The 15,025-nt window shown below is 37.1% G+C and overlaps 1 protein-coding gene across 7 annotated transcripts in view; it reads right to left on the bottom strand.

The window, feature by feature from the left end:
- Positions 1 to 15,025, bottom strand: part of ERBIN (erbb2 interacting protein) — a 126,991-nt gene that overhangs the window by 104,988 nt on the left and 6,978 nt on the right. The window contains exon 1 of one of the 7 annotated variants that reach the window (XM_039255514.1): positions 3,105 to 3,174. The exons of the other annotated variants lie outside the window; for them this stretch is intronic. The gene's annotated coding sequence lies outside the window, so the exon portion shown is untranslated. Of the gene's footprint in view, positions 1 to 3,104; positions 3,175 to 15,025 lie in introns of those variants that run through there. 7 annotated transcript variants of the gene reach the window in all.

Consider the following 15,025-nt stretch of genomic DNA (forward strand, 5'->3'; position numbering starts at 1 on the left):
GGAGAGGTGCAGAAAGTAGGAGAGAGAGAATCCTAAGCAGGATCCATACTGTCAGCACAGAGCCCGACATGGGATTTGATTTTATGAACTGTGAGATCATGACTTCAGGCAAAATCAAGAGTCAGATGCTAGGGGTGCCTGGGTGGTTCAGTCAGTTAAGTGTCTGACTTCAGCTCAGGTCATATCTCACAGTTTGTGGCTTTGAGACCCATGTCAGGATCTGTCCATCAGGAAAGCTCGGATCCTGGAGCCTGTTTCAGATTCTGTGTCTCCCTCTCTCTTTGCCCCTCCCCTGCCCAAGGTCTGTCTGTCTGTCTGTCTCTTTCCCTCAGAAATAAACATTAAAAAAAAAAAAAAAAAAAAGAGTCAGAAGAGTCAGAAGCTTAACTGGCTGTGTCAGCCAGGTTCCCCAAGTAATAAATTTCTTCAAAATTCTCTGCAGGAAAGAATAAAAAATATTATTATTATTAGAGCAGTTAAGAAATGCCAGTGTTTTGTGCCCAGTTCATACACATACATTGAACTCTGGTACCCCTCCAAATTAGATACTTCATACAAATTTAAATATAAACAGAGGTAACAGGACAAATAAGAGGCAAATTTTACAATTCCAAGTATAGAGGCAACTGGCTGGCCCAAAAGGTAGAGCATGAGAGCATGGACTTGGGAGTCTTCTGCAATAAAATATCGTGTATGGCCTATGGAAGGGAACCATTCTAAAATTTCAATACAAGTATCTTGTCTATGTCAAAATGGATGCTAGGAAAAAATGACATCGCTGACACCTTTAGAATAACTTCTCAATTCATAATGACACTTTCTCTAAGAAAAGGCAAGCACAAATCCATAAAATATCTCTGTGCAATTTTAAAACTACAGCCCTAAAAACAACTGAATGGAGCAAAGACAGTCTTTCCAACAAATGGTGCCAGAACAACTAGAAACCAAAAGCAAAAACATGAAGCTAGACACAAACCTTACATTATCTATCATAAAAATTAACGCAAAATTAATCATAGGCCTAGGGTTGCCTAGGTGGCTCAGTGGGTTAAATGTTCAACTTCAGCTCACGTCATGATCTCATGATTCATGAGTTTAAGCCCCATGTTCAGCTCTGTGTGGAGCCTGGAGCCTGCTTCAAATTCTGTCTTCCTCTTTCTCTGCCCCTCCCCCACTCATGCTCTGTCTCTCCAAAAAAAAAAAAAAGAATCATAGGCCTAAATGTAAAACACAAACAATAAAACTCCTAGAAGATAATGCAGCATAAAATTTACAGGACTTTGTTTACGGTCAGGATTTTTTAGGTATAATACCAAAAGCAAGATTTATGAGGGGCGCCTTGGTGGCTCAGTCGGTTAAGCACCCAACTCTGGATCTTGGTTCAGGTCATGATCTCATGGTTCGTGAGTTCAAGCTCAGTGTCAGGCTCTGCACCGATGTGTGCACCCTGCCCAAGATTCTGTCTCTCCCTTTCTCTGCTCTTCCCCTGCTCTCTCTCTCACACTCTCTAAGTAAATAAACTTAAAAAGAAAAGGCAAGATTCACGTAAGAAATAACTGATAAGTATGACTTCAGGAAAAATCAAAAACTTCTGCTCTGCAGAAGACAATATCCACAGAATGAGAAGGGAAGACACAGACTGGCAAAAAAAAATATTTGCAAAGACCCATCTAATAAAGAACTATTGGGGTATCTGGGTGGCTCAGTCAGTTAAGCATCCGACTTCGGCTCAGGTCATGATCTCAAGGTTCATGGGTTCAAGCCCCGTATCAGGCTCTGTGCTGACAGCTAGCTCAGAGCCTGGAGCCTGCTTCCGATTCTGTGTCTCCCTCTCTCTCTGACCCTCCCCTGCTCACGCTGTCTCTCTCAGAAATAAAAAAAATAAAATAAAATAAAAAATTTAAAAAAAAGGAACTGTTATCCAACATACACAAAGAACTCTGAAAATCACTCAACAGCGAGAAAAAAACAATCTAATTTAAAAACAGTCCAAAGATCCTAATACTCACCTCACTAAAGAAGACATACAGATAGCCAATAAGCATAAGAAAAGATGCTCCATGTCATGAGCTACCAGGGTAACACAAATTAAAACAGCAATGAGATGTCAATGCAAGCTATTAGAATGACCAAAATCCGGAAAGCTAACAACATCAAAAGCTACCCAGGATGTGAAAATCATTCAGTACTGGTGGGAACACAAAACTGTACAATTTGGAAGACAGTTAGGAGGTTTTTTAGAAAACTAAACATACTCTTACACATGATCCAGCAGCTGTGCTCCTTGGTATCTGCCCAAAGGAGCTGGAAACTTACGACCACAGAAAAACCTGCACACAGATGTCTACAGCAGCTTTATTCTTAACTATCATTACTTGGAAGCAACTAAGACATCCTTCAATTGTGGTGAATGGATAAACTAGCGCATTCAGTAAATGGATTATTCTGAGTTAAGAAGAAATAAGCTATCAAGCCATGAAAAGACATGAAAGAATTGTAAATGCATACTGCAAACTAAAAGAAGCCATTCTGAAAAGCCTATATACACATATATACACGAGTACAACTATATGATATGCTGAAAAAGGCAAAACTATGCATCAGAGCTTTCCAGGGGTTGAGGGTGGGAGTTGGATAGAGAGGAAGAAATAGGGAGGATTTTTAGGGGAACGGAACTGCCCGTTCTGATACTCTAATGATGGGCATGTCATCATATATTTGTTCAAACTCAGAGAATGTAAGACACCAAGAATAACTCTAAAATAAACCATCAACTTTGGGTGATAATTATTCATCAGTGTAGGTTCACCAACTGTAACAAATGTGCTACTCTTGTGGGGAAGGATGGTAATGGGAGAGACTATGCATGTATGGGGATATGGGGTGTATGGAAAAATCTCTGTACCTTATACTCCATTTTGCTGTGAACCTAAAACTGGTCTAGAAAATCAAGTCTATTTTTAAAAAGGACAGCTAGTCCTGATACTTATTACGGAAAAAAGAATGGCTATACCTTAACTGGAAAAATTACAATTTGTCAGTGACATTTCATATTCAAACATGCAACCATTCAGTGTTAAATAATATATCCCTTTTTGGGGCACCTGGGTGGTTCAGTTGGTTAAGCTTCAGATTCTTGATATTGCCTCAGATAGTGATCTCAAGGTCCTGAGATGGAGCCCCGTGTCCACCCTCAGCGCGGAGACTGCTTCAAATTCTCTCCCTTCCTCTCTCTCTCTGCCATTCTCCCGTCTGTGGGTGTGTGCTCGCTCGCTCTCTCTCTCTCACTCGCTCAAAGAAAAACAGAACAAAAAACAAACAAAACCCTCAATTTAAAGTCACTCTTTCAATTAGCTGACAAGTTTTTCTTTTTTTTTAAATAATTTTTTGATGTTCATTTATTTTTGAGAGAGAGAGAGAGAGAGAAAGAGAGAGAGAGAGAGAGAATGAGCGGGGGAAGGGTCAGAGAGAGAGGGAGACACAGAATCCGAAACAGGCTCCAGGCTCCGAGCTGGCTGTCAGCACAGAGCCCGACGTGGGGTCCAAATCCAAGAACTGTGAGATCATGACCTGAGCCGAAGTCGGAGGCCTAACTGACTGAGCCACCCAGGCGCTCCAGAGTTTTCTTTTTAAAGCCAACTCAGTCAAGCAAACTGGGACATCATGCAGCTCAAAATCTGACATTTCCTGGGACTTGGAGGACTTTTTAATGGCAAACATGTGACTGGTTATACTAAGGGAAATCTTGAAAACCTCTTAAGCTAAAATCATCTGTATTACAAGACAGAAGCAGATCTAAACGTGCCTCTTTTATAATGGCAAGAACACTTTGTAGAGAAGGAATGGCCTTCTTTCAGACATAAATATTTCTCAACTCTTCTAATGTGATAATAAACATAACATTTCCTCAACTGATTTTTAGTGTACCAAGAAGCAAAATTGAATTGAATTGTGATACACCATTCCTTCATTAGAAAACAAAATCCTGAAATAATCTCCTATCCAGCTAGCAAAAGTCCAAATTAGAACAATGTTAAGTGGAGTGGTATCCATGTCTATTTTACCCTTAGATTAAGTTAGAATACAAAAAAATTTATTATTTTGAATTACATCATCTTATCCTTATATATAAGCCATCTTCTCTGAGCTTTTTGTATATTATACCCTTCTCTTTTTATTAAAACAGTATTTTAAAAAATTAATAAATCAGGGGCAACTGGGTGACTCAGTTGATTAAGTATCCAACTTTGGCTCAGGTCATGATCTCATGGTTCATGAGTTCAAGCACCATGTCAGGCTCATTGTGGTCAATACAGAGCCCGCCTCAGATCCTGTGTCTCCCTCTCTGCCCCTTGCCTCCTTGTGCATGCACAGGCTCTCTCAAAAATAAACTTTTAAAACTTTTAAAAACTAAAAAAATTACAATAAAATAAATAATTATGCAAAAGAGCTAAGAGCTATAAAACACGAGCTATTTAATTGTTGCCAACAATATTGCCCACTCGTTACTCAACAGCTCTTACATAAGGGAATTCAGATTTTAGAAATCATCTAGAATTACAAGGAAAATCTTTTGTCTCCACTGGAGAACTTGTGATACATTTCTCTATTTAGGGTAATGAGAACCCTGGCTCCCAGGAAGCTCAGTCACATCTGGTCTATCACAGCAATCATACTAAATTACTTTTAAACTATTCATTTCCTTATTTCTTTCCGTGGATGTGATTTTCCATTAATTATAGTATTCACATCCTATTAAAAGTTACCTCAAATCTTATATTTTAGAAGGACTACTAAACATAATAGCCAAATTTAACACACAAGGGGGTGCCCAAGTGGCTCAGTTGGTTCAACATCTAATTTCGGCTCAGGTCATGATCTCGCAGTTCGTGAGTTCAAGCCCCGTACTGGGTTCCGTGCTAATAGTGTGGAGCCTGGAGTTCAGGTCCTGAGTCAGGCTCTGTGCTGACAGCTCAGAGCCTGGAGCCTACTTCAGATTCTGTGTCTTCCTCTTTCTCTGCTCCTCCCCTGCTCATGCTTGCTTTTCTCTCTCAAAAATAATAAACATTAAAAAAATATGAATACACAAGGATCTTATTTCACTCTATCATATACTAAAAGAATAAAAGAAAAACATTTTTTTTTTTAAAGGCTATCCTTCAGAGCACCTGGATGGCTCAGTCCATTGAGCATCCGACTCTACCTCAAGTCATGATCTCATGGTTTGTGGGTTTGAAGTCTGCATGGGGCTCTGTGCTAACAGTGTGGAGCTTGGAACCTGCTTCAGATTCTGTGTTTCCCTCTCTCTCTGCCCCTCCCTTGATCATATTGTCTCTTTGTCTCTCTCTCTCTCTCAAAAAAAATTTAAAAGGCTGACCTTCTATTTATTAGGGGAAAAGATCTCCAATTGGGGTGCCTGCTGGCTCAGTCAGTAAAGTATGCATCTTCTGATTTTGAGGTTGAGAGTTCAAGCCTCAAAGTGGGTAAAGAGATTACTTAAAAAAAAAAAAAATCTAAAAAAAAAAATTACCGAACAAAAAAATGCTAGAAACTTACACAGCAGGGCCACCTGGGTGGCTCAGTCGGTTAAGCGTCCGACTTCGGCTCAGGTCAGGATCTCACAGTCTGTGGGTTTGCGCCCCGCGTCAGGCTCTGTGCTGACAGCTCAGAGCCTGGAGCCTGCTTCAGATCTTGTGTCTCCCTCTCTCTCTCTGCCCTTCCCCTGCTCACTCTCTGTCTCTCAAAATAAAATAAAGACATTAAATTAAAAAAAAAAGTTACACAGCAAACTAAATGCTTAAGTAAAGAGGCTGAAAAGAACAATGGATCTTGGCAAAAGAATCCCTATGTATCTCAGTTTCTTCATTTCTCAATAAAAAGGCAGAGCTACTTACAGACTAGGAATGTATTTAAGAAAAACTTAATATATTTATTTGTTCCTTGTCATCTCCCCTGAGCCTAGGACAGTTCGTAGCACAAGTCAGGTGCTTAACTGTTGTTGTTATATATAACTTTAGGAGAGAACAGATTAGATTCTATCCTGTCCTCCAGACACCTGTCTCAAGTCCTTGCTCTGACATGGGAAGTAGACAAGATAGGTGAGACTGCAGCAGAGGAAGAAACTGTGCTCTGTAAATGGGTATGGTGAAACCTCTTTACTTCATACACAGTTCAAAGAACTAAACACTACTCTGAAGAAACTGCACAATAATACCACATATTCTGATGCATGGGAGAAAATAGTTTAAAAAAGTGGATAAAAAGTAAACTAGCATTCTTGTCTTTTTAACTTCAGTACCATTCTCAGTACGTTAACTACGTATAAATTAACAAATATATACCAAGAATCTATTCATTGTGGGTTAAATGCCATGCTATGAAAAACTGGATGGGTATGTCAAATATATAAAATTTCACCAAGCTACAATAGAGCTACATAAAACAAAATTGCTTGTAATAAAAAGAGCACAAAGTTAGGAACAATTTTTATTTCTTTTAAACAAAAAGTATACCATGTCAAACACACATACACAAGCTCAAGAAAAGACTAGAAGTAAACACAACAAAATATTAATAGTGATTCTCTCACAGAATTAGAAATGCATGTGATTTTTATTTACTATTTTGCACCTTTCCTTAAGTTACATACTGCATTAGGATAAATCTTTCCATGGATCTTCTTGCCTCAAATATTGATGTTAACTTACTTTTTGTAAACTGAGCTGTATTCCAGTTATTTCTAAATTTAAAAGTGATCATCTATGACAAACTTGGATCTGCCAAAGATGGGGGAAAAGGGATGTATTAGTACCAGGTTTCATCATTTATGTGAACACATAGATTGTTTTTCTATAATATCCAATAAATATTTGGAAACTATTACTATTCTAGCTTCCAGTTACAAGTATAAGAAGTATAATTCTTTTTTTTTTTTTTTTTAAAGTAGGCTCCATGCCCAGTGTGGATCCCAACAGGGTCTTAAACTCATGACCCTGACATCAAGACCTGAGCTGAGATTGTATCGGACATTTAACTGAGTGAGCCACCCAGGTACTCCTAGAAGTATAGTTTTGAGGAGGAAAAAAAAGTTTAGTTCTGGGGATATAATGCACAGCATTGTGGATGATTATACTTGACAATACTATGTTATAAAACTGAAAGGTGCTAAGAGAAAAAGTAATTATGTGCTTAGATGTGATAACGGTGTTAACTAACACAGTGGAGGCAATCATACACATTATATGTTTATCAGATCAAAACACTGTATACCATAAACTTAAACAATGTTTTAGGTCAGTAATTTAATAAAGCTGAGGAGGAGTGAAAATTAAAAGGCAAAAAACACATATCTGGCACCAAAAAAATAGGGCTAAAGAAAATGTAGACTTCAGAAAATACCTAAGAAAGTATTCGTGTAAAGGAAAACCCAATATAATCAGGAAAATTGGACTTATTTTTCTAGCCTCATTTATATCACTAACAAACTAAATGACCTCTAGGATTTCACTTCCCCATCTGGCCCAATAGTTTCCTCTCCTATTAAGTTAAAAAAAAAAAAAAAAGAAGTAGGGGCATCTGGGTGGCTCACTCGGTTGAGCAGTTAAGCATATGACTTCACCTTAGGTCATAACCTCACTCTGTGCTGACAGCTCAAACCCTGTAGCCTGCTTTGGTTTCTCTGTCTCCCCCTCTCTCTGCCCCTCCTCTGCCCACACTCTGGTCTTTCTCCCTCTCTCAAAAATAAACAAACATTAAAAAAAAAAAAGGTAGGGTAGTTATGGAAACTAGACTATTTTCTAAGTCACTTTCAGTGATAAAATCCAATCAATAGAAGGAAAACATCAGCATTCTGGGGAACATAATCTTTCATTAACACCAAATTATCTATTAATTATATTACAAGAAAGGATAAGGTAAAGTCCAGTGAAACATGTAAAGTGACATTTATTATGTATAAACTACTTTAGGTAGAGAATTTACTATTATAATCAAACAAAAGACCAAAATAACTGTCAATGATATACATAATTATTACTGTTCATCAAACGAAATACTAAGCAATTCAAGGATAATGTTTAGTATTGTTTTTTTCAGAGATTAATAAAAAAGCAATTAAGAAACAAGAAGGCTGGGGGTGCCTGGATGGCTCAGTTGGTTGAGTGTCTGACTCTTGATTTTGGCTCAGGTTGTGATCCTGGGGTGGGGGTGGCGCTTGGGATCCACAATGAGTATGAGGCCTGCTTACAATATTCCCCCTCTCCTCCTCCCATCTTCTCCTCCCCCAACTCTGTCCTTTTCTCCATGCTCTTTTTACTTTCTAAATAATAAAAAAAATAAAATTTAAATTAAATTAAAATATAAAAAAAGAATTAGAATTTACTTCTAAATGTCTTAAAAAAGCACACAAAAGAAGGTTCAAGAGGCCATTCTAGTATTACTGAAAACACATTCAAGAAGCAATTAAGGGGCAGAATAGTAGTAGAAGGCACCAATTTGAACTTAAATCAAGCCAAGGATTTTTACTTCTCTAACAAATGACACTCAGTTTAGCAAATTAAGTTTCTCCCCTTCCCATTCCCACAGCTCAACAATGCTAAAGAAAGCAAATACAGTATGATTAAACAGAAGCTCCTGGTCAGCAATAAAAATTCCCTATCCCATTATTTAAGATTAAATGCTATCCTAATGTTAGAGGATGGTCTCAAACAATGGAAGGACACCGAGGGAAGAATTTTGTAGTTAGTAGAGAACAAACTGATAGTTACCAGAACAGAGGTGGGTGAGGGTATGGGTGAAAGAAGAGACAGAGAGTAAGGATTGCACTTTTTATGATGACCACAAGGTCACAAGTGTTCAATCACCCATTGTACACCTGAAACTAAGAGTACAGTGTATGTTAACTAGAATTTAAATAGAAACTTTTTTTAAAGAAATTTTGTAGTTAAGTACATGGTTATTACTTGGTAGTATACATATTAAGTAACAAAAATATTAGAATATACAACTTAAGTAATATATTTATAATTCAATTAAAAATAAAAAGTACTATTACTACCATACCTATAATTATATACCTAGAAGATCCAAGTACATCACTAAAAATCTATTAGCAATTTCTTTTAAAGTCTTCAGGATACTACAGTAGGTAATAACATATGAAAAAAAAAATCAATCTCTATTTAAATATCCAAATAAGAATGTAACTTAGTAAACAGCTCCATTCATAACAGCAAGAGCTCTCATCCTTCCTTAAGTTTGTGGAAATAAAAACAGCAAAAATATAAACCTTCCTTAATAATTACAGGAAATACATATTACTAATAAAAAAACATAGATATGACAAGAAGAACATCATAACTTACACTTTCCTATAAAGAGATCCACTACTCTAGAGGTATTGATACAGTAAAACCTTGGATTGTAACGTGCTCTGAGTATTCCACAAGATGTCGTCAAGACTAGCAAGTTAAAATCAAATTTTAACTTGATAAATGATCAATGTCTTGTAGTACGAGTAATGTCACTTGATCAGAACTTAGCCAATGGTTCTTGACATTCACTTTAATATAAGAGTGCTTTGTATTATAAGGATGTTCCCAGAAGGAATTATGATCACAAATCAAGGTTTCACTGTACTTCCTAAATTAATCTATAAATTTAAAGTATTCTCAATCAAACAAGTATTTAAAATTTACTAAGAATGATTCAAGTCCATCTGGAAAGTTCATTTTAAAGTACAGTGATAAACCGGGGCGCCTGGGTGGCTTAGTCGGTTAAGCGTCCAACTTTCGCTTAGGTCATGATCTCACGGTTCATGGGTTCGAGCCCCGCGTCGGGCTCTGTGCTGACTGCCAGCTCAGAGCCTGGAAACTGTTTCAGTCTATGACTCCCTCTCTCTCTGACCCTCCCCTGCTCATGCTGTCTCTCTCTCTCTCTCCTAGAAATAAATAAAACCTTTAAAAAAAAAAAAAAGTACAGTGATAAACCAACACTTTCAGATATCAAGCATACTATAGTGAAGAGAAAAAAAAAAATCAAGATAGCATAGTATAACAAAAAACACAACAAAAAGAAAATCTTGACATAAATTAAGCATATTTGGGAATTTACTGTTGGTAAAGACAGAACTCTACAGTTAAAAAGATGATTTACCCAACAAACAGTGATATAACTAGACAGAAATATTGTAAAAATAAATCCAGATGATTATTTTACCCTTAAACCAAAAACTTAGGTTATTATGTTTATAATCTTGGCACAAATTCTTTCCAAAAATATCATTAAACCCAAAAATAAATATTTACTAATTTGACTACACTGAAATTTAAACTTGTATATGGCAAACTAAAGCATATAATCAACAAACCAACTGAATCTATCTGAAACATAAAAGGGACACAAAAATGTAATATTCCTAAGAGAATTCTTATACTGAACTTGCCAGCATCACAATTAGTAAGTAGTAGATTTAAATCTAGGCAATCTGATTTCAAAGCCTATGTTCTTATTACTGGTTTCAAATTTGCACAAGTATTTTAACACAGTTAATATCCAATTTGTTCAAAAATGGACTCAGAAAGGTACTCTTGCATACTATTGGTGGAAATACAAGTTGATACAAAATCTTCAGAAGGAATTTGCTTCTAACAATTTTTTAAGTGTTTATTTTATTTCATTATTTTTTAAAATTGTTTATTGTTTTATGTATTTCTAAGAGACAGCGTGAGCAGGGGAGGGTCAGAGAGAGAGTGAGACACAGAATCTGAAACAGGCTCCAGGCTCTGAGCTGGCGGTTAGCACAGAGCCCAACAGGGGGCTCAAACCCACAAATTGTGATATCATGACCTGAGCTGAAGTCGGGACGCCTAACTGACTGAGCCACCCAGGCACCCCAAGTGTTTATTTTTGAGAGAGAGAGAGAGAGAGAGAGAGAGAGAGAGAGAGAGAGAGAAAGAGAGCGCGCACAAGCAGGGGAGGGGCAGAGAGAGAAGGAGGCAAAGAATCCACAGCAAGCTCCTGGCTGTCAGCACAGAGCTGGACATGGGACTCGAACTCACAAACCATGAGATCATAGCCTGAGCTGAAGTCGGCCACTTTACCAACTGAGCCACCCAGGCGCTCCTATCAATCAATATGAATTATACACATGCACTAGGATATTTGTCCAACAGGAAAAAAAATCATATAAAACTGCGAATATTTATGCACAGAGAGTAGTAGAAACATATATTCCGTAGAGTACTGTCATGTATAACAACCCAGAAATAATCCTAATGCTAATTAACACATATATATGCCTACTTTATCTCCAAATATATAAATGAAATATATTCTCCCATTTATATTTAAAAATACTTACGCATGTGTATATGTGCTCACAGCCTCAATGGAATACATAAAGAAGCGTTCAGAAGAAAACACAACACACTGATAAGGGATTATGAAAATTTTCATTTGCTATATGTTTTTCCATTTGAATTTTTATGATCAGAAAAAAATTACGATAATTTTTTAGCCCTCTGCCTACCAAAAAACTCTCACTGCTTTGTGCCTTATCCAGCCTTCCTAGCCTCCCTTAAAATATCTCACTCTACAGACAGTTAAAAGAATCTGATAGGAAGAACTGATTTCAATAACTAAAGTCAGGAAGAAGGTTCTCAGGGTTTCCAACTTGGGGATGGTTTTCAAAAGAGCAAACAAGACACTACGTTGATATCAAGTATCTCTGACAAATCAAAGTGCATCTACTAAACACAGCCTCTGTTATTCTCGAGTTAGTCCCAGGATAATTAACAAAAGTCCCCAGAGATTTAACAGGACACCCAAAGAACTCATGTGCCGAAGCCAGGATCCTTATCTTTTCCTAGAAGACTAAGAGTAATCTTTTTTTTTTTTTAATTTTTTTAATGTTTTATTTATTTCTAGGAGAGAGAGAGAGAGAGAGAGACAGCATGAGCAGGGGAGGGTCAGAGAGAGAGGGAGTCACAGACTGAAATAGGCTCCAGGCTCCGAGCTGGCAGTCAGCACAGAGCCCGAAGCAGGGCTCGAACCCACGAACCGCGAGATCATGACCTAAGCGAAAGTAGGACGCTTAACCGACTAAGCCACCCAGGCGCCCTGACTAAGAGTAATCTTAATTGCAGTCTCAAAAAGATATCCTAGTATACTTCTTAAATCACTTCATAATCTCCAGGGATGGGGAAGTCAAATCAACTTACTCTAGGCTAAGTGATAGCCTTGGCAAGGAAATTACAGGTTTCTTACACTGGTCTTAATATAAATGAAACAATCTGATCCCCACCTATCCCTCTAGACTTTAGTCTAAGGTTTGAAATTCTAAGGACATCATTAACAGATAGATACATGCATCAAACTTTTGAGTCATACAAACAATATAACTTCAATGTGGAAAAATACAGTTACATCAAAATCACTGCACTCATACTAAAACTGAGTTCCAACATTACCTCTGCAAGGACATACCAGTGTGGACAATAAATGTACTGATTCTTTCCATCCACCTTTCACATAGCAACCTGGGATTGCTAAGGTATGAAGTATTTCACGTAAATATTGTACCAAATATTACACCTTAGAATTTTATCACTTTAGAAATACTTTGAAAATGAATTTGACTATAGGAACTTGGCTTCCATCTGAAAACGTCTATCTGAACAAATGTTTACTTCATCTCCCTCACCAAAAAAAGTATAGAAACAAAACTAGTTCTCAGTGTGAGAGATAAATTAGAGCTATGGAAAGGGAAAACATGAGAAATGAACCCTGTGGTGTTAAATTAGAACTGTATGTATTATTAAGAAATCATTCTACATTTATTGAGATATACTCGTGAGGTGCCTGGGTGGCTAAGTCAGTTATGTGTGCAACTCTTGATTTCGGCTCAGGTCATGATCTCACCATTTATGAGTTTGAGCCTCAAATCAGGTTCGGTGCTGAGTGTGGAGCCTGCTTGGGATTCTCTCTCTCCCTTTCTCTGCTCTTCCCTCACTTGTACCCAATCTCTCAAAGTAAATAAATAAAACTTAAAAAAATATATATATATATATATAATATATATATATATTCTAAATGTGAATGTGTATGTGTGTATATATATAAATATCCCCTAGCTGGAGCACCTGTGTGGCTCAGTTGGCTGGGCATCCAACTCTTGGTTTCAACTCAGGTCATATGATGGTTCATGGGTTCAAGGCCTATATCAGGTTCCACATTGATAGTGCAGAGCCTGCTTGGGATTCCCTCCCTCCCTCTCTCTCTCAAAATAATTTAAATAAATAAACACTAAAAAAAAAAAAAAAAAATCCCTAGCTTTATAAACTAAGAAGGCCTGAAAGATGCAACACCCCAAGGGCAATGAAGACAAGAACTGCCCAGATCTTGCCTTCTAAGTACCATTTTCTGTTAAAAATAACTGAAACAAATTTAACAGTAACTCTGAAACACTGCTGTGCTAAATACAAACAAGAGCACAAAGAGGAAGAGATCAAAAAGAAAATAAATAAATAAGCCAGCTGGAAGGGGTTCTCAATAGCCAAATCAAGAACCATTTGAGCATCAAAATAAATGATAATGGATTATAACCCAAAGAAGGTAACAGCTAACCACGAATTCATGTAGATGTAAATAAGTGAATAAGTTAAAAATAAGTTAAGGAACAAAATGTTTACATAGTTCCAAAGGACCAATCCCCAATATATTTATTAATTACAAATGTGGAAAGAATACCTTGACATAGGAGGTATCCTGGTAATTACAACCATAATCACATAATCAATGACTATCATCAAAAATGGGAAAACTGAAAATGCTTACCACCTGATAAGAGGTAATGAGAAGAATGCATCGCCACTTCCATGATAACACTGCCAAAGACCTAACCATAAAAATTTAAATATAATCAAAGATCTCATGAAAATCTGATCAAAGATCTAATCATAATGACATCATGGAAATACAATTAAGGGATACTCTACAAAATAACTAGATCTATAATCTTCAAAAGTGCCGAATCCTTGAGAGTAAACAGAAATTGTTCAGATTAAAAGAAACTAAAAGACATGACAACTAAATGTAACGCAAGACTCTAAAGTGGATCTTTTTGCTCTAAAAGACACAGGTACACCGGCGAGATTTAGGCGTTAGTAATGTATTCTTTCTTAATTTCCTAATTTGATAGTTTTAATGTCGTTACATAGCATAATGTACCTGTTTGTAAAAAAAATAATAATAATATTTGGGGGTAAAAGACTACTGGCTGGGCAACTTACTGTCATACAGTTAAGGGAAAGAAAAGTTCTTTGTACTATGTTTCCAAATTTTCTATATATGTCATTATTCCAAACTTTTAAATATGAAAGAAAAATTACAAGAAATCTATAGCAGTAATAGGGAAGGGTATATCTACAGATAATAACATAGAATGGAATTTGTAGAGAATCAAAAATGAGTGGCAGTAGGGGGAGGGGGGATGACAGAACACAACACATCTGAGGAACCACATATACAAAAGCAGCATAAAAATGGAGACAAAAAGAGTAAGTTTCCTTAGCAAGAAGGATTGGCAGAAGTGTGTCCTGGGCAGTGAGCCAGGTAATAAAACCATAGAAGAACAGCTGCATGGTTAAGGCCTCCAGCAAGCTCTCCTTACTGTGGGAGATCTGACACTTGGGCAGGATAATTGTGAAAACAGTGGAGTATTACACCCCTGAGGGACAAGAAACACGTGTAAGGGGACAAGCTACCCACATACCCTACAGGAGAAAGCCATCACCTAAATAAATATACCAAAGCCAGAATAACAGGGATTTACATGGGCTGGGAGAAGACCGTGAAATGACCAATACCATGCAGTCTGGACCATAACAGAAACCTTTAACCACAATGAAAAATCTGACATTTGAGGAAAAACCAGAAGCACGACGGATATACCTAAGCACAATAAGATCAAATCTTCTATACTGCTAAGGGATGGGGAGGAGGGAAGACAATGTAAAAAGTTCTGAGA

Source organism: Hyaena hyaena, unplaced genomic scaffold, assembly GCF_003009895.1.
Source record: "Hyaena hyaena isolate Hyena2069 unplaced genomic scaffold, ASM300989v1 scaffold_530, whole genome shotgun sequence".
Taxonomy (NCBI): Eukaryota; Metazoa; Chordata; class Mammalia; order Carnivora; family Hyaenidae; genus Hyaena; species Hyaena hyaena.